This window comes from Dryobates pubescens, chromosome 6 (assembly GCF_014839835.1).
Source record: "Dryobates pubescens isolate bDryPub1 chromosome 6, bDryPub1.pri, whole genome shotgun sequence".
Taxonomy (NCBI): Eukaryota; Metazoa; Chordata; class Aves; order Piciformes; family Picidae; genus Dryobates; species Dryobates pubescens.
Genome location: NC_071617.1, coordinates 22,833,174 through 22,852,659, shown reverse-complemented (window position 1 = coordinate 22,852,659; position 19,486 = coordinate 22,833,174).

Here is a 19,486-nt window from a genome sequence, read left to right as displayed (position 1 = left end):
TTGTTAGTTAACACTAAAACAGACAAAGTGTAAAACTATCAAAGCAAAATGCTTCAATACCACCACTGGGAGTGATGACTTTTATGGAAGCTGAATCTGAGCAGTGTATTCATAAACTTACAGTATAGGAGTCTTTTGATGTGCCTTTTAGACTTAGAAATGCACTGACAAATAGATGTCTTTTTATTTGGAGAACAAATGTGTTTCCCTGGGATGTATCATACACATATGGTTTGAACACGTAAACAAAATAATTCAATTGTGTTTTAACTTGGCAAGTACCTTGGCAACTTGGGGCATTTGTTTTGGGTTGCATTTTTTTCCTGCTTAAAAATAATGCCTGGAATACCCAGCACTGTTATTACCTGCTCCAGGATTTTCATGTGCATCTCTGCAGTGCTAATTTAGAAACTGAAGCCCTTAAGAGCTGAGATCCTTAATGAATCTGCATTAAGTGCTGAATTATGCCATTTTCCTCAAGAAGCTGGTCCAGTCCCTGTACTGTTAACTTTTGAGTTTCCTAAAGATTCATTTCCCACCCCAAGCTCTGTTTTGCAGTTGTGAAGATTTTTACCTTACCTCTGGTTTAGATGCTGCTGGTGATGATTATTCATATCATTTGGCATGGTGCCTTTGAACCAGTCTTGGCACAGTTGTGGAGTGGAAGTAGCTGTCGAGCAGTTATTCCCTAGCAGTGCTGAGAGATTTTTCCTTCTGAGCTCTATTTCTCTTTTTGAGAGGTGACTATACTGCTCATCCTGCCCTCTATCTTGCTACTTGCACTTGGATAATGTCATTACTCACTTTAAAAAACCACAGAATAAGACAGTTTTGCCTTCTCATTGTCCCTAGTAGCAGGATTTACACAGAGTCACAGCCCCAGTGCTCATATAGGTCAGTCTGGCAGGATCCATGCTGTTTGGGACAAATGTGATGCATCACAGCCTGGATCTGTGCTCTGTTGCCAGTTCAGCTGTTGAATCACTTAGCAACTTTGGGACACTCATTTACCCAGGCTATTTCAAAGCTGCACAAGGAGCTAGGTGTCAGTTTATAACCAACACAAGTGAAAACTGGGCATGGAAATCTTTTAGATACCTTTGAAAAGTCAGTCTGTCACGCTATTTCATGCCTGGATCACATGAGAGAGGTGTATAAAGACATGAGGATTTCCCCAGTCTTTTTATTCTTTTCCCCAGGTCCATGTCAATGCCAGTTCACTCTTGCTCATTCTTTTCCAGCCTCTTTCTACAGTGTATGTGGCATATCTGTGGAAGTGGTACCACCTAGTTCAATAGTTTGGGATCCCACATTTTAACTTGTTTTCAGTTACCTCATGATCAGTGTTAAAGGAAGGTCTGCAAAAGCTTGTGGAAGAAAAAGACCACACAAAGAGAAAGCAAAACAGACTCATTAGCTGGGGCAGGTGGTGAAGCCATATCCACAGCACAGTTAATCCCCAGGAGAATAGAAATGCCAGCGGATCTAAGGTGAACTATTTTCCCCTGCAATATCCACAATTCTCTGTTGTCAGAGAGACATTGCAAAACGCTCAGAGCCTTTTTCTTCTTATTGCTTCTTCTTATTGCTTCTTTTGAGATGGGTATCATTATCTTCAGTGACTACTGCATACAGATCTTTCCATACTTCTTACTACCACAATTTACCAAAAAAAAAAAGTATTTCTCTGTTTTTCAAGATAGGTGGCATCATCTTCAATGCAAGGCACACCACATCCATGACAGGCTGAGCATGGTAGAGTGGTGGAGCAAGACCAGGATCTAGGAAGGAACAAGCTTTCCTGAAGAGAACACTGCTTTGAGTCATTTTTGCTGGAGATGTTCCTTTGTGAGTTACTCTAGGTGATCCTGCTCTAGCAGGAGCATCGTTGGACTAGATGATCTTCAGAGGTCACTGACAGCCCCTACCGTTCTATGCTGGGTTTTGTGCCAATTGTGTGCTTTTTTGAGGAAATCTGCTTTTTTAATAAGTGGTACCCAAACACTGAAATTTCACAAGGATGATATTCTGGCACCACTGGGACAGTCATCAGCCAGCCCTGGGCTGCAGGCCATTAGCAGTTTCAAGTCAACCAGGGCGGATGACCCAAGTTGGCTCACAGGTGTATCCCATACTATAAACCTCATGCTCAGTATAAAGGAGGAAGTTTGTTTAGGCTCCTCTTCTTTCACCTGCAGGCTGTTTTCCCATTTAGTGTGAGGCTCTAGCTGTGCTCCAGTGCCTGCTGTGGCCTCTCTGTCTCACCTGGAGGTGTCATCTTCATCAGTGGCCCCAGATTTCTTCAGAACACAACTTCAGTGAGGATGGCTGAGGAGGCTTTGGGCCAGGAAGGAGCTCAGGAGGGTTTTGGCCAAGGAGGAGATGAGAGGATGGTTTGGGTCAAGCTGAAGCTCAGGACAGTTGTGGCTTCATTTTGGGCTGCTCCCTCCAAAGCTGCTGCCTGGGGTGGGCAGGGCAGGTGACTTTCTGCACCTTGCCTCTGCTGCCAGTTGGCAGGTGACCCATCCTTGGTCTTCCAGGTGTTCAGAAGAGGCTTGGATGTGGCACTTGGAGCCATGGTTTAGTTGTCAGGAGGTGTTGGGTGACAGGTTGGACTCGATGATCTCTGAGGTCTTTTCTAACCTTATTGATTCTATGATTCTATGAAGTATATTCAGTGGGCTGACTACAACTCCACGTACTTTATATTGATGTTGGTCTTAGTTTTGCTGTTTCATTGTATCTGTCTTCATTTCTGTCCTCTCCTTTTTCTGATTCCCCCTTCTCTACTGAGGAGTGGTCATCAAGAGCTAGAACAACTCCTGTAGTTTAGCCTTGGACACAGGCTAAAAGTAGACAAGGTGATAAATGTGACATTATCAGGACAGATTAATTGAAGTCCATTGAAGTTACAGGATATAGTGGCAAAAAGTCTTCTTCCTCTCGAAAATGGACAGAAGATATGAGAAGATCGGATATCAATACTTTTACATATCTAAAGGGTGGGTGTCAAGAGGATGGGGCCAGATTCTCTTCAGACCTGCCCAGCAACAGGACAAGAGATAATGGCTACAAACTGGAACACAGGAAGTTCCATTTGAACATGAGGAAAACATTCTTTACTTCAAGGGTGATGGAGCACTGGAACAGGTTGCCCAGAGTGGTTGTAGAGTCTGCTTCTCTGGGAGTATTCAAAACCTGTCTGGACACAATGTTGTGTAACCTGCTCTAGATGAACTCTTTTCAGCAGCCTTATTGGATGAGATGATCCCCAAAGATCCCTTCCAATCCTTACCATTCTGTGATTCTTTAACCCAGATTTGAAAGTACCACAATATCTATAGAACACTTAAACACTTGTATTATTCCCTATCTACTTTCACTTAACTACCAAAATATTTATTTTATTAGTTTACCGTATTGCAAAAAACCCCACTTCCTGCAGACCAGCAGAAACAGACAGAAATGTTATCACTTCTCACATTACCCATCAGCCACTTGCTGATGAGGAAGAGGAAGAGAGAGAGAGAGGATTCGCCAGTTATGAGCATTTTTTCCCCTAAGGCTCTTAGTTATATTTCGTTTTCTAGCATAGCCACTACATTTAAAGATGCAGTATGCAGGCTTTCCATGCTGAATAAGGCTGAATACCTGATGTAATGAGCTGATCATAGAATGGTCCAGGCTGAAAGGGACCTCCGAAGGTCATCTAGTCCCGCCCCGCCTGCAGTAAGCATTCTATGATCAGACCATTCCAACAAGTAGGAAATCGAGAAAAGGAGCCAGGAGACCCACAGAGAGTCCACAGATCATGGAAGGAGGGGCTGGCCACTTGGGAGGAGTGTAAGACTGTTGTCCAAGGATGTAGGGAGGCAACTGGGAAAGCAAAGGCCTCCTTGGAATTCAACCTTGCAAGGGAGGCTGAGGACAACTGAAAGGGCTTCTGCAAATACATTGCAAGAAAAACTAACACTAGAGGCCATGTAGGCCCACTGCTGAATGAGGTGGGTGCCTTGGTGACAGAGGATACAAAGAAAGCAGAGTTCCTAAATGACTGTCCTCAGGAGCCCCAGAGCCCTAAGACCCCAGACGAAGACCTTGGTTGATGAGAACTGGGTTAGGGAACAGTTAAGCAATCTGGACATCCATAAATCCCTGGGTCCTGATGGCATGCACCTGTGGGTGCTGAGGGAGCTGGCGGAGGTCATTGCCAGACCATTCTCCACCATCTTTGGTAAATCATGGTAGACATGAGAGGTGCTTGGGGACTGGAGGAAGGCAAATGTCACTCCAGTCTTCAAAAAGCATAAGAAGGAGGGCCCAGGTAACTGTAGACCAGTCAGCCGCACCTCCGTATCTGGAAAGGCAATGGAATAACTTATCCTTGGTGCTGTCCTTAGGCATATCAAGGACAAGAGGATCATTAGAAGCAGTCAATATGGTTTTACCATGAGGAAGTAATGTCTGACCATCCTGATAGCCTTGTATGAGGACATAACCAGGTGGATAGATGATGGTAGAGCAGTGGATGTGGTTTATCTTGATTTCAGTAAAGCATTTGACACTGTCTCCGACAGCATCCTTGCAGCTAAACTGAAGCAGTGTGGTCTGGATGATCAGGTAGTGAGGTGGATTGAGAACTGGTTGAAGGAAAGAAGCCAGAGAGTTGTGATCAATGGGATGTAGTTGGAGGTCTGTATCTAGTGGATTCCCTCAGGGGTCAGTTCTGGGACCAGTGCTATTCAATATATTCATCAACAACCTGGATGAGGGCACAGAGCACTGTCAACAAGTTTGCTGATGACACAAAACTGGGTGGAGTGGCTGACATACCAGAGGGTTGTGCTGCCTTTCAGTGAGACTTAGACAAGCTGGAGAGCTGGGCAGGGGGAAATTTAATTAAGTTCAACAAGAGCAAGTAGAGTCTTGCACCTGGGAAAGAACAATACCATGTACCAGTATAGGTTGGGGACCGACCTGTTGGAGAGCAGTGAAGGGGTAAAGGGCCCAGGGGTCCTAGTGGATGGGAGGTTGACCATGATCCAGCAGTATGCTCTTATAGTCAAGAAGGCCAATGCCATTCTGGGGTGTATTAGGAGGGCTGTGGTTAGCAGGTTGAGAGAGGTTTTCCTCCCCCTCTACTCTGCCCCGGTGAGGCCACATCTGGAATATTGTGTCCAGTTCTGAGCTACTGAGTTCAAGAAGGACAGGGAACTGTTTTAAAGGGGAATGGAACATTTTCCTTATGAGGAGAGATTGAGAGAGCTGGGGCCATTTAGCTTGGCAAAGAGGAGACTGAGGTGTGACCTCACTCATTAATGTTTATAGATATGTAAAGGGTGAGTGCGAAGAGGATGGAGTCAGGCTCTTGGTGATGCCCAATGACAGGACAAGGGGCAATGGATGGAAGTTGAGGCACCGGGAGCTCCATGTAAACATGAGGAAAAAAAAATTTCTCACAGTGAGGGTGAAGGAAAATAGGAACAGGCTGCTCAGGGGGGTTGTGGAGTCTCCCTCTCCAGAGATATTCAAAACCCACCTGGATGCATTCCTGTGTGATCTGGTATAGGTGATTCTGCTCTGGCAGAGGGGAGGTTAGACTAGATGATCTTTTGAGAACTCTTCCGACCTCTAATGTTCTGTGATTCCCGGCAACTCATAACCATCATGAGTGGCTAACATGCATTTAAACAGGTTCAGACAAAGAAAAATAGTCTTTAACAGAAGATGAGTTTTGATCTATTTCCATTATTTTGAGAAAAAAAGGCCTGCCTATGTTGCTTAATGCTTGTCATCAAAGGACCAAAGAAGCTTTGTCTTCAAGAAAGAACTATTTGGTAAAGTTGGTTCCCTGAGGGAAGTGAGATTTTGCACTTAGGCAGTATTTAAAACAGTATCCAGTTGCTAATGATTGTGTGATTCATCTTCATTGTCAACAATCTCATCAAAGCATGCAGAAAAAGCGGTCACCAGTTTAATGCAACAACTAAGAGACATGAGCCCACCTTTTAATTGTCAGTAAGCAGCACTTTGGAAGGCAAATAAAACAGGGAGTAAACAAACTTATTTTGTCATACCTAATGAGACACTGAAATTATTCAAGACAGATTTAAGCCTCAAAAATCTGCAAATATTCTCTCTCAAGTACCTCCACAATTTTTTAAACTGGTAACAAGCCATCTTACTAAATACTCTGTTCATACTTGGACAGCTTAGTCCCAAACCCTTTCTGCCTCTGAGAGTTATGTCATTATTCACCCTGGTACAAGACAGCTGGGCTCTTCAAAGGCTAGCTTCTGGAAGGCTATGAACACTCCTCTTCTAGAGCTTTACAGAGCATAAAATAATCGTGGGATTCAGTCTGTCTGTAGTGGAGCGTGTTTGTGTGGGATGCAGCACTGTCCTCCCCATTTGGCAGGTGAGAAGGCTGACACATCACATACTAACAGCAACATTTGCAAATATTTTCCTAAAGCTAAGCACAAAGTTCTTATTTTGACATTTATATAATAATAATAAAAATATATAGCCTGTTTCAGCTCTTCTCCTGAAGCTAAGGGCAGCCACAGATATTAATATGGGCTGCTGATCTAACTTCTAGTGGATTTAGGTGCCTTTCTGAAGAAATGCTTCTAAATATTTCTCCAAGGGAAGGAACCTTTGGTATGAGTGGCAACCTGTGGCACTGAGCAGAATAAGTCATTCTCTTTTTTCTACCCTATGATTCTTTATCAATACTCATCTTAAACATTAAAAGCTGCACTAATGTTTCCTGATACTGTATAGACCCAAAAGTAGCATTCTGAAATGGGACATGCCCATTTGACTGCTTGTTCATCTGAAGTCCTGATTTCTTTTTAGACATTCCTTAGGACAAATCCTTTAATTATGTGACCACAAAAGCATTTGTCCTTTATAGGAACTCTCCATCTCTTTCAGCACAAGGAAGGCTCTGTGCTCAAATATTGAGTAGCTTCTCAATATTTGAGTTGAGCTACTCAAATATTGAGTAGCTTCTCAATATTTTGCTGTCCTTCATGGATAAGAAAGTGAGCAAGCCTTCTTTACTAGGCTTCCTTCAAATTAATCAAACTAATTTAATTTTATAACCCAGCTATGAGACATGAGGATACTAGTAGCCCAACAGAACTTCATACAAAACTGAGACAGAGAGAGAGAAGGGTTAAACCATTAACTGTGGGTCCTCAGTCTGGCAAAACTACTTCAATTTACATAAATATTATCATATAGAAGTCATACATAAAATCACAGCTTTATTAGTTCAGTAGCACACATGGCTGCCCAAAGCTGGCAAGCAAGCCTAATATTTTAAGCTGATGAAAGGCAGTCTTCTCTCAAACCTCAACATGATTTTAATTTATCACATGAACCTGATTCATTCCTAAAACAAGTTCACCCTGTTATTAAATAGAAAAATAGCCCATGAGAAACCCATGTCTTTAAGAGCTGTCTTCACATGTCTATATGAAGGGAACAAAGCAAGGTTATGCTTTTTAAGAGTTTAAGTTTGCATGTTAATCCTGTTCCTGTGGGCAGAATTTACCATCTTTTTTAAGCTGAAACACAGCCTGGAGTTCACACCCAGCAGCAGAGCACTGACAGCCTCCTGGCAGTTGCTCATGGTTATGTTGAGTCATTGCATAGTCCTTGCAATAACTGAGTTGCAGTTGCAGAAAAGGGTTCTCAGCCCTGCGAGAGCCCAGTGCTACAGGGTGGTGGGACACTTTGACAGTGAATTTACAACATGTTTTGGGGCCAGTGGCTCACTCTGGAAGGAGTGATCTTTGTGTCAGATGTGTCTGCTTCCCCACTGACCTCCTGCAACTTCCCTGCTCAGAGTAGAGGGATCCAGGCTCCATGATCAGTATCTTGTTACTTTTTTTGGCAGACATTTTGCAGGCCTGATCCCCACAGCAAACTTGGACTGAATTTGAGCACTTATTAAAGACACTGTTGGATTTTTTTAAATTACTCTTTTTTATTTATTTTTTTTTTAACTGACAAAAGGAAAATGTTAATTTTACCTTTGAATTTTGAGACTGGTTAAACTCTTGGAAAATCACAAGCCAAACAATTAACAAAATTTCAGGCTACTGCAAGCAAAGCTTTACAGCAGGAGATGCAGTAAATCTTTAAGGTGGTACTACGGTAGCAGCCCTCAGCACACCTTGGTTAATTGTTAAATTCAGAAGTACAGAAAAGCAACTTTGCTGCTATTGCTGCTGTTCAGTAGGATACTACTTGCAGTTCTAAACCACCATCAAGCAGTTTGTCTGATAGAAAGTCTAGATGCATCCATTATCTCCTGACATTTATTGTGACTGTATGTTATTTAGATGAAAGAAAAATTGTTCATCTGGGAATCACCTGACAATATAAATGCTATTATTCTGGGGTTTTGTTGCCACTACAATTAAGCAAATAAAAACTAATCACATATTTTTTGCTTGTGCTGTAGTTCATCTAAAAATTTGGCAACTTCCTTTCCCAGGCAATGTTAACATTAACATTCTGCCCCATTGCAAGACCAGTTGTCACAAATTCAGCAAAGAGGAGTCTGCAGTAGCCTTTAATAGTGCCATGTGCTCAGACCTCAGACATGATATTAAAGACACAAAACAAAGGACATAAAAATGCAACAATGACTGAGAAAGCTCCTTCTTTTCTGTAGCTCTATGCATACGCACAGACTGGCAGCCACACACATCCAGCCCTGTTCCACCTGACGTGTCCATTGCTCTTTGTTTCTTTATGTGTAGTGGGGTTCTGGTGTCTCATGATCACCCTCTCTGGAAGGCAGAGTAAGCTGCAGTGGGGGTAAACAGTCATGGAGGGTCTGACAGCTCTCAGGTGTCTCTATTTGTGTGAAACAGAAGGGGACACCCAAAAGCCCTAATATTTTAACTCATAACTTACATTGTTTGTAAGGATGAGCTACTTACCTAATACAGATAGATGCAAAATGATATAATAGTCCCTAATGAATAATTTGCAAATGACAATTAATTGGTATTGCCAACTCGTTCTAATCTCACATCCAAAATAAAATTCAGTGAGCTTCTCCATGGCAAGCAAAACCACTTTCCATCTGCAACCTGAAAATAAAGAAAATTTGAATATTCCTATGGCTCAAAAATGGGATACAAGATATCCTGTGTTTATTAAGGCAGCCAAGCAACTCACTGGAAAACAAACAAACAAAAAACAGGGAGGAAAAAAGAGAACATATTGCAATCTACCAAATAAGGGACAAAAAGATCAGAAATTTAAAATACATTAATTAAACCTTTAATTAACTTGGAAATATTCCAACTCTTCCCTCTTTTGCAGTTCTGATCTTAAATAAGTAAATTTATATCTAACAAAATGGAAAAAAGGGCATTTTGTGTAATCAGCAAGAGCACAGCAAGCAGTACTGGGGGATAATCAGGAAGAAATAGAAGGTATGCTCATATCTTTTGATAAATGCTGCCTCCTTTCATTTCTTCTTCATGAAATACAGACTTTTACCCTATGGTGTAATAAAATACATATATTTATATATTTTGTATTTAATATTTCTGGTGGTTGTATCTTCAGGTGCCATGATCTGCAGTTTCCCACAAAGGGGATTCTGTAGCAAATTAGCCAGGTACCCATGGCTTGCTCCTCTGTCCAGTATCTTCCCAGATGCTGTAACTATAATTCAAGTGGCTCTTGGCTCAGAGAAGGCTAAGGGGCCTCTCTCGTGTGCTCCATCTCCGGGCCGAAGCCTTTCCTGGGCTCTTCTGAGATTCGGTGCTTTCAGGACTTTTCCCCGTTCTGCCTCCAGAGCAGGGCTCTTGGAGTGTTGGTTGCCTTGGTCCAGGTGCAAGGCCCAGGTGTGGTTTGCCTGCTAGGGCAATTCTGGCAGCAACTCCAGCAGCATGTGGCTCTTGTTGCTTTCTGGGTGAGAAGACAAATTGCCTACCACCTTGGCTGCTTTAAATACTGTTCAAAGACTAATCTAAAGTTCATTGATAGCAGAGAAACTTGATAGCTGAACCTATAGAATGTGGCATATCCAAACATGGCCAGGGGCACACACAGTTCACAGGTGTGTTACAAGGTTAATTACAAGTGCTACACATTTACCTGGACCATGTGGACCCCAGGAAATGTCCAGGTTTGCACATTCACAGGTGCTTAACCCATTGTCTGGGTTATGGCATATTTTGGGGCTTGTCCCTTCAAGACATATGGGCAAGGCACCTGGCACCTTTTTTGTATTCCACTAATAGAGAACTCCTCATTATTGCACAAAAAAGCACACTTTCTGTTAGTGGAAGATGGAAAGAAAAGACTTGTAGGAATCCTTTTTGAATCACGCATCTAGTCACTGTAGGATCTACAGGGCTAGTGGGAGACACAGGTAAATCACTTGCATTCAGTAGGCTTCATTAAAAGGTCATTTTTGAGATGCTGCGGTCTCATTACATTACTAAGCAGCTGCTCTTTAATTATCCCACAGTGATGCATGGAGATCTATCCACAAGGAGTCCTTCAGCATGTCTTCTCCACAGGATGCCAAAACACATATGCGGTTGAAGGCCAGACCTTTTCCTCAGGGGCAGTTCACAGAGGAGGCTTGGTGATCTGTAATGCCAGCCTGACAAAGCTGGCATGATTTAAAAAAAGAAAAAGTAAAAAGAAAAAAACAGAAGTAAAGAAGTCTGAGGCAAAGAAAATGAAGTATTTTCACAGTTCAAAAAAGAACTTCAAAAAGATTTCAGAAAGTAATATCTTGGCCGCATACCAAAGCACTTCAGAGTTGACTGCCAAGGAATTAAGTCTCCAGCAAGATAAAAATATCTGTGTATAAACACACACACACACACGTTCATACAATGTCTCAAAACCTATTCAAATAGTATTAATTTTTCCAGACTGGCACAACTATGAAGACCAACAACAAGATGCCAATCCCTCAATGTCCATTGCTTTGCCTTTGTGCTTGAGGTCCACAGAAACTTTGCCAGAGTGAAAGTGTAAAAATCCAGGCTCCAAGCACATATCATGTCATCACAGAATATCATAGAAAGATTTTGCTTGGAAGGAATCCTTAAAGGTCATCTAGTCCAACCCCACCTCCCCGCAGCCAGCAGGGACACCTTCAGCTAGGGCAGGTTGCTCAGAGCCTCATCCAGCCAGACCTGAAGTCATAGAATCATAGAATGGTCTGGGTTGGAAGGGACATCCAAAGGTCATCTAGTCCAACCCTATCTACGGTCAACTAGATCAGGTTGCCCAGAGCTATGTTGAACCTCAACTTTAATATCTCCAGGGTTGGCTTCTCAACCACCCTGGACAACCTGTTCCAGTGTTCCACTACCCTCATGGTGAAGAACCTGTTCCTAACATCCAATCTAAATCTACTCTTCTCTAGTTTGAAGCCATTGCCCCTCATCCTATCACTGCAGGCCTTTGTAAGCAGTCTCTCTCCATCCTTCTTGTAGGCCCCCTTCAGATACTAGAAGGCCAGCATCAGGTCTCTCCTGAGCCTTCTCCAAGAAGAACAACCCCAGCTCACTCAGCCTGTCTTTACAGCAAAGGTGTTCCAACCCCCTGATCACTTTCGTGTCCCTGCTCTGGGCCACTCCATCAGGTCCATGTCCTTCCTACATTGAGGGTTCCAGACCTTGATGCAGTACTACAGGTGAGGTCTCACCAGAGCAAAGTGGCAGAGTCACTCCATTCGATCTGCTGGCCACACAACTTTTGATGCAGGTCAGGATGCCATTGGCCTTCTGGGCTGCAAGTGCACACTGTCTGCTCATGTCCAACTTCTCGTCCATCAGCACCCCCAAGTCTTTTTCCACAGGGCTGTTTTCTATCACCTCATCTCCCAGGCTGTATTGATAGTGAGGATTGTTCCAGCCCAGGTGCAGGCCCCTGAACTTGTTCTTGTTGAACTTCATGAGGTTCACCTGGGCACACCTCTCCAGTTTGTCCACGTCCCATCTCCTGCCTTACTGCCACAGCACAGAATCTTCCAACAAGATTTATAGCTGCTTTCCAGAACTGGGGCATCATGTAGCCTGCAATACCTTTTCTCCCACACCAATAGGGAGACTGAAGATACAGGTGAGCCCGTTTTTCAGCTCTTAGTTTTAAATAATTCTGGAAACATGCTCTGAGCTAATTAATTAATATTTATTTGCCAAGTTTGTTCTAAAGTCAGGTGTTTCTTTCACTACTACCCAGTTTCCAATAATATTTTACTATGACATATCTGAAAAAAATCTTTTTTTCCCAAAAAGGGAATGAACACTATAAATGCCTGGCAGAGGGATACTGTCTAAAAGTATGGATGGTTTGTCTCTTGGCAGACATGAGGCTAATGCAATTGGGGTAACTAATCAAAATTAGTCTTTAGATAGAGCATGCAACTGTTGCATGCTACCAGCAGCTTGGCAAGTGGCCAAGTAGTGATGCCCATTAACTTCATCCTTCACCTTACTGTGTTCTAAAGAGCTGTCTGCTATATCTAGGAGAGTGAACATGGATTTAATGAAGGAGGGAGTGACTTGTAACTCATAAGCCAGTATCTTTTCTTCCTGATTATGTATTTCATTAAAAGCTCCTGGCCATTCAGTCACTTGTAAGGTATGATGATGCAGGGAGGAAGTCCATGCTACCTAGCTAAATATCTTGCATAGAACAACCAAGAATAAGAATGCTGAGTTTAATTTCATCAGATCATATTTAGGACTAAGTATTGAATTTTAGTACGTGCTATTTATGATTACTATAGTTATTCCTGTAGGTGAATGTTATTAGTTCTTAGTAAACTGGCTTTTTTCCCAGGACTCAAAATCATTCCAGACACTGAAGTGGTACAGGTTTTCTAAGCAAAATGTAATAAGATTATTGGAGGAGTTCTGTTGAGGTGGGATAAGTGATTGAAGACAAAAAAATTCCATGTAACTTTAGTATGGCTATTAGGGTTTCTTTTGGTGAAGGCTGAATCAAGGTCTGTGACTGAAACATAAACAAATAGAATGAGAGGCTTCCTGGTTTGATGATTTTGTAACCTTGAATGGTGAGAGAGCACATTCAAGGGAAGCTTAAGAGCGGTCTGTGAAACGCTAACTCTTGGCAATACCACTGTGATACTTAACCACTTTGTTATATCATAGGACACGTAGACTTATGGTTGGAAGGCACCTTGAACATCATCTAGTTCCAACTCTCCTGCCATTGGCAGGGACACCTTCTACTTGGCCAGGCTGCTCAAGTCCTCATCCAACCTGGCTTTGAATTATTCAATCATAACTTTAAAAATTAAATAAATAGATAAATAAGCCAGATAATATTTCATGCCTTCAGTTCAAGTAGTCCACTGGCTACTCCAGTAAAACCTACCATTGCAGAACTTCAGATGTTTACTCAGAATTTGAATGTGCATAGGGGAGTATCTCTGGGTAGAGCTGCTTGGAACTGTACATCTTGATTAACTTCAGGAAAATGAATTTTCAGAACAATTAACATCGTCCACAGGGAATGTTCCTCGGTACTGAGGAGCTATCACCACTTTCCACGAAAGAACTCTCTTTTTAGTCTGAAAAATGAAGTTTCAAAATATTGATATCATTTCAATTAAATAGTTCAAAAACCTCATGCTGTAAAAGAAAAAAATAATTACCCTTCTACTTCCGAATGCTACACTCAATAAAGTTGGCTGTGCTTTAATTATGTGCTACAGTTTGGACCACAATTCAAGCACCCTGTTTTTAATACAGTTGCTACACCATTTTGGTGTTCACATTTTATTTTAAAAAATAGGGGGATAGAGTGGAAAGAATTCAGAAATCAATTTCTGCTAGCTAAAATACAGCTAATTTCACAGAACTGAAAAAAGGCACAGGTCTTACTGGATTGTTAATAAAACACAGTATCATTTGAAGCTAAGATGAACAGAATCAGCTGTCAAAAGATTTTGTCCTCCTGCTGTCAGTTCAACAGATTACAATATTAACAAACAAATGTTGCAGATACAAGTACACAATGAACTGTGACATGTGAGCTACCATTTCTCATATTAAATATTGTTGAAACGGTATCTTCCTTAATTTCTTCTTTATAAGAAAAATTCTGACCAGACCAGCTGATGGAGTTCTTTATTCCTTGAAATTAGTTGATTTGAGATTGATGAACTAAAGAAATGCAGAAATTTCTGTGCTAGTCAGAGCTCAGGACTCTACTTGAATGGTGATGAGAACATGATGCTCTTGAGTTTGCTGTGTATTTCAGCCCAAATTTTAACTCTGATCAGTCACTGGAAAACATTTTTCAATTCATTTTCAATTGAAAATCCAATTTACCACTGTTTGTTCTGTTGATAGCTGACTCTCTGCAAGTAACATCATCCTGTGTTCTGTTTATCTTCTATCAAATAAGTATAACAACCTTCCATAATCTTTTTTATCTCTTTGTCTCTGGTGGAGAGACTCCCTCTCACTGTACTCAGGGATCACACTTGGCTCAATTAAAGGAATGTCCATCCTCCAAGTGCTGTTAGGCTTAATATAAAGATAAATGTAGTGTCACTGAAGTAGAACCAAACAGCCTTTCTCTTGTCTAATAATTACATATAATGAGAACCTAAAATTCAATCGCAAGTATTTTCAGAGAGGTTCTCAGTATATTTAAAACAAAGTAAAGCTTTCATTTTACCCTTTGAAGCAGCCATCCCAGCTTAAAACTACTTTAAAATACATGGAGTCTTCACTTTATTAAACTGTGATTCCTTTAGATTAAGAGATACAGGAATCACAATGGTATCTGAATATTTGCATATTAAATTGACTTACTTTGCTCAAAGCAATATTTTAAGACTTTTAAGGTTCTATTCAGTGATAAGATATCCAGTGTCTTAGTGTCATTTGTGCCTACAAGTTTTAGAAGTAAATGTCTTACAAAAATAAGAGCAGCAACATCAGAAAGCAGAAGTCATATTCATGTGGTACTCACCTAAAGATACATAAGTGCTGTCTGAGCTTGAATACTTTTGTGGTCGACCAGTGGTTGCAACACAGTACTGTGTCCTGCTCCTAAATTTTCTTTGGACCTGCTCTGCAACCTTTTACATGTCTCCATATCTTCATCTTTTCAAATAGATCATTTATTAATATGTGTAAGGATAAGACTGATAATATCTTGGTTGTGAAGTGCTGTATTTGTTGACTGTATCCAAGATTCAGTTCTCCAAGGTGTCCATCGCAGTTTCCTAAGCATCCATAGGCTTACTACGCATTTTGTGAATTCTCCACAAGAAGATGTGCAGAAAATAAACTCCAGAAATTAAAAAGATGTTGCTGGGTGATCTTATTCACTAAGTGGATCGAAATGTCTGTGTGGAAACTTTTGATGAGGATGACTCGGTACACAATTTTTCTCTTTGGGCATAATACAAAGCTAATGTAGTTCAGAGCTTGGTGCAGAGCCTGACTACATGGGTGTGTTGAATCCTTTCAGCTGCTCCACTTTGATACTTGTTTCTTGTGTTAGTTCCCTCTTTTGCTTTGAAGTGCTTGTGGCAAATTGTCTCCTTATTCTCTTCACAAAATAGTTTTGCATTCTCTGAGACCAGGAGAAAATTGAAAATAAAAAGGGGCTGCTGCCTTGATTCCTCAAGCTCCCCTCCAGATGTGCATGGCAGAGGCAGCTGTCTTGCACACCTATTATCACTTGGGAGTAGCATGGCAAAGATCTTGTACCAGCAGGACAGAGATTCCACTGCTGCAATTAATTTACGTTGTGGGAAATTGTGTCACAAGAAGTGGATGTCAGTATGCCAGGGAGAACTGCAGTAATTTAATAAATAATAACCATAACCTCACTTAGTCTTCTTCTGAATGTAGGCTTATCAGACCAGATGAATATGTAATTAGACATGACAGTCCTTATTGTTTCATACCCCTAGATTTTGATGGTAGAAATACTACCAAAAGTATTGAATTGTGAGCAAGGCTTTTTCTGCAAAGCCCCTGAGTGGAAACTGAGCATGTATGAGCTTCTCTGCTGGTGACACCAGCTACCCAGACAACATAAATGGAGCTGACAAAAGTTGTCTTCCTTCTGTAGAGTTACATCTACTAAGGGGGCCTGGTTACACAGTGTCATCCAGTAAAGTGACAACTATTTGCATCACTAGCTGACGACACTGCTACTCCGAGCAGCTCAAGCTAGACCTTCTCTCCAAAGGAGTAGCATTCAGTTTGGACACATCCAGAGAATTCAGATCCATTTTTAAACTTGATAGTTCACAGTAAAAAAAGTTAAATCAGGCTGTAAAAACAGCAATCATAACTTATTAGTCATTCTCAGAATAACTGTGAAGTTTTTGACCTGGCACGAAACCAGAACTTACCCCATTAAGAAGTAAAATGCTCTGTTCAAATACTCCTACATCAAGAGCAGTTTAGCACAGCAACGGCTGACCTTTCATCAGCAGAAGATCCTTGCACCATTTTAGCCTACAGCAAGGAATGTAGGGAGGTCAGAGAGGCAGAATAATAGTTCAGAAAATACCTTCATCAAACAGAAATGTTGGCGTCCTCCCTTTCTCTGAAACCAATACCCTTGTGCAAATAACATCATAGAAGTAATGGTAAAAAAAAAAACAAACATCAAGGAACACTTTTTGTCTGACTTCTACAAACAGGGAGTTATAAATGTGTTGTGTTTGCTAACATTAATCACAAAAGCAGAACATTCCTCCTAGCTGGAGATCCTCCTTTCATGGACATTGTCAATAAACAGGAAAATGAATACGAATTCTAGACTTGAAGTATCTCAAAATGGTCTGAAATAGGCAAAAGCTATCATGATACTTTGAGGAGGAAAAACTGAGAAGACAGAAGAAAAGCGATATGTTGTTACTGCAACAATTGCCTTTTGTGTGAACATCATTTTGCACTTGGGGGGGGGGGAATCACAGAAATGAGATATACATAAGTGCTGTTGGAATGAAACTACACACTGATTTCCTGTATTTCATAATGCTTAGGAACAAGTTGATTTAGATATTTGAAAGATTATCATTGCCTGACAGTGCCAGTACAATATATAATATAACACAAATATAAAATACAGTATTACAATGCAAAATAATACAATATCAAATAAAAATATTATGACTCTCTGTGCCTGGCTCTTGACCACAACTCAGCAGTTTGACAAGGGCACACAAACTTGGAACACAGGTAATGAAAGGACAATGTGCTATAATAACGTGATAATTAAATATGTCAGTGGTGTTACAGTCTTTTGTAAGTCAGATCATAGAAAGGAGGTGTCGGATGGGTAGAAAAATATTTAGATGCTCTGGTTTTGCAGTGAACTGTGAAAGAGTGGGAAAAAAAATCTTGTGTGAACAGGGGCCTTGAGTCACATAAGTAATTATTTGTGCCTCTGCAATTAGAATGACTATCCTTACCGTTCCATGTTATTTGGTGCAAATTGTAGCATAAGCAGTTTTAAATTAAGAACAAGGATTAGCATTCTGTAGAAATGAGGGAGTAATTGATTCATTCAAATAACTACATCTAACAAGTAAAATAAGGAAAGGAGAACTGAAATGTGAGAAAGACTTAAACTCTCTATAGACTGCTTATGCCTTGTAAGATTCATCTTACTTGAGATCATTATTAAACAGAAATAGGTCCCTGCAGGCTTGTTTTTAATTTAAGGGTGACAAATCTGAGAAACATGGTGTACAAGCATAAGCTTGTAGAGTAGAAATGAATGACTACATACAGAAACTAGATCCTCTGGGGTGAAGTTTCATATCTGCACAGTCTGTTCATTGCATTTCACACCAACCCTACAATTCAAGAAACTCATTGTCAAGCAAATAAGAATGTATCAAGCAGGGTTTGAAATTCAAGAGGCAAAGCCCATACCTAGTTCTGATAGTCTTTCCTAGCAGAAATGTCTTGTTCATTAGCTGTAGAATGAATTTGTTTCACTGCAAATAGGGAGACATGTCACAGAATAGCAACCTAGCAGCCTGCCATGCTGTGAGTAAATGCTTTTAAATGCTTTTATGCCTATTGTATGATCTCTCTCCAAATAATATGCTCCCTTAATCTTTCAGAACATTTACTCTTTCTAACTCCATTTTTAATATTATATCCATGCACTCTAATCATTTGTGAAATGCAAAACTAAGCAAAACAGATTAACAGTTATGTTAGAATCATTCTATAATTCTGCTCAACTTGTCCATTGTCTTTGTTTAGATTGTGAGCTTCATAGTGCAAGAGAAGTGCCTTCCTTGGTGTCTTTATGTGTAAGAAGGCTGCAGGTGCTTGGCAGTTTCAATGGCAGTAATTTTCCCTTGTAACTATGAAGCCTCTCTACTGAGAGCTCTGTGGGTGTCATTAATGAGGTTTAATTATATGCCACACATATGCTACAGTTTCTAGTTCCAGTCTTTATACACAGGTTACCTGAACTTAAAAAAACAGTGAACTATTTATCTAATCTTGGGGCTGTTTAGAACACTACAGTAGATACCAGAAGCTGCCAAATTATCATTCTCACAGCTGTTCAGAATTCTCATGGAATGAGGATGTAAAATTGGAAACACAATTGTATTATGGTTCTAGATTAAGGCAGGCAGAGATGGTGAGTTTTCATCCAAACTTTGAGCAAAATCTAGTGGCCTGAGAAGTACTTAAAATCAGAGCCCAATTCTATGATAATTCAGTGGCATGTTTAAATCATAGTGAACTGTGTGGAAGAATAGTGAGCATCACGTAAGGTAACCAGCAAAAGGACCTGATAGTCAACAGAGAACTGGACAAAGGTACGGTATTGGATGTGGCTAACCAGAGTTAGTTTTCCCCAGAGCATCTTTCATAATGCTGTGTTTTGCAGTGATCTAGCTGGATGTTGATAACACACCACTGTTCTGGCAACTTCAGAGCCAAGCACCAAGGCTGTGCTTTTCCAACATTCCACCCCAACAGTAGGCTGAGGGATGGGCAAGATCCTGTGAGAAGACACAGCCAGGCCAGCTGACTCAAACTGACCAAAGGGGTATTCCACACTGTATGATGTCATCTCAGATATAAAAGCTAAGGGAAAGAAGGAAGTGTGGGGACATTTGTTGATAGCGTCTGTCCTCTGGAGCAACCACGACAAGTACTGAAGCCCTGCATCCCAGGGGTGACTGAACATTGTCTGCTGATGAGAAGCACAGAATAACATCTTTTTTGGCTCTTGCTTCTGCCCATGGCCTTTGCTTTTGCTTTTCATCCTATTAAATTGCCTTTTGTTATATTTTCCCTCTCCCCTGTCCATCTAAGAAGGGGAGTGATAGAGTAGTATTGCTGGGCATTTGGGCCCCAGCCAGGGCCAAACCACCACAGGTACACATGAAAGGTCCTCTCCTTGTCTTTCCCACAGAATTGTTTCAACGTGTTGCCAGTCTTCACTA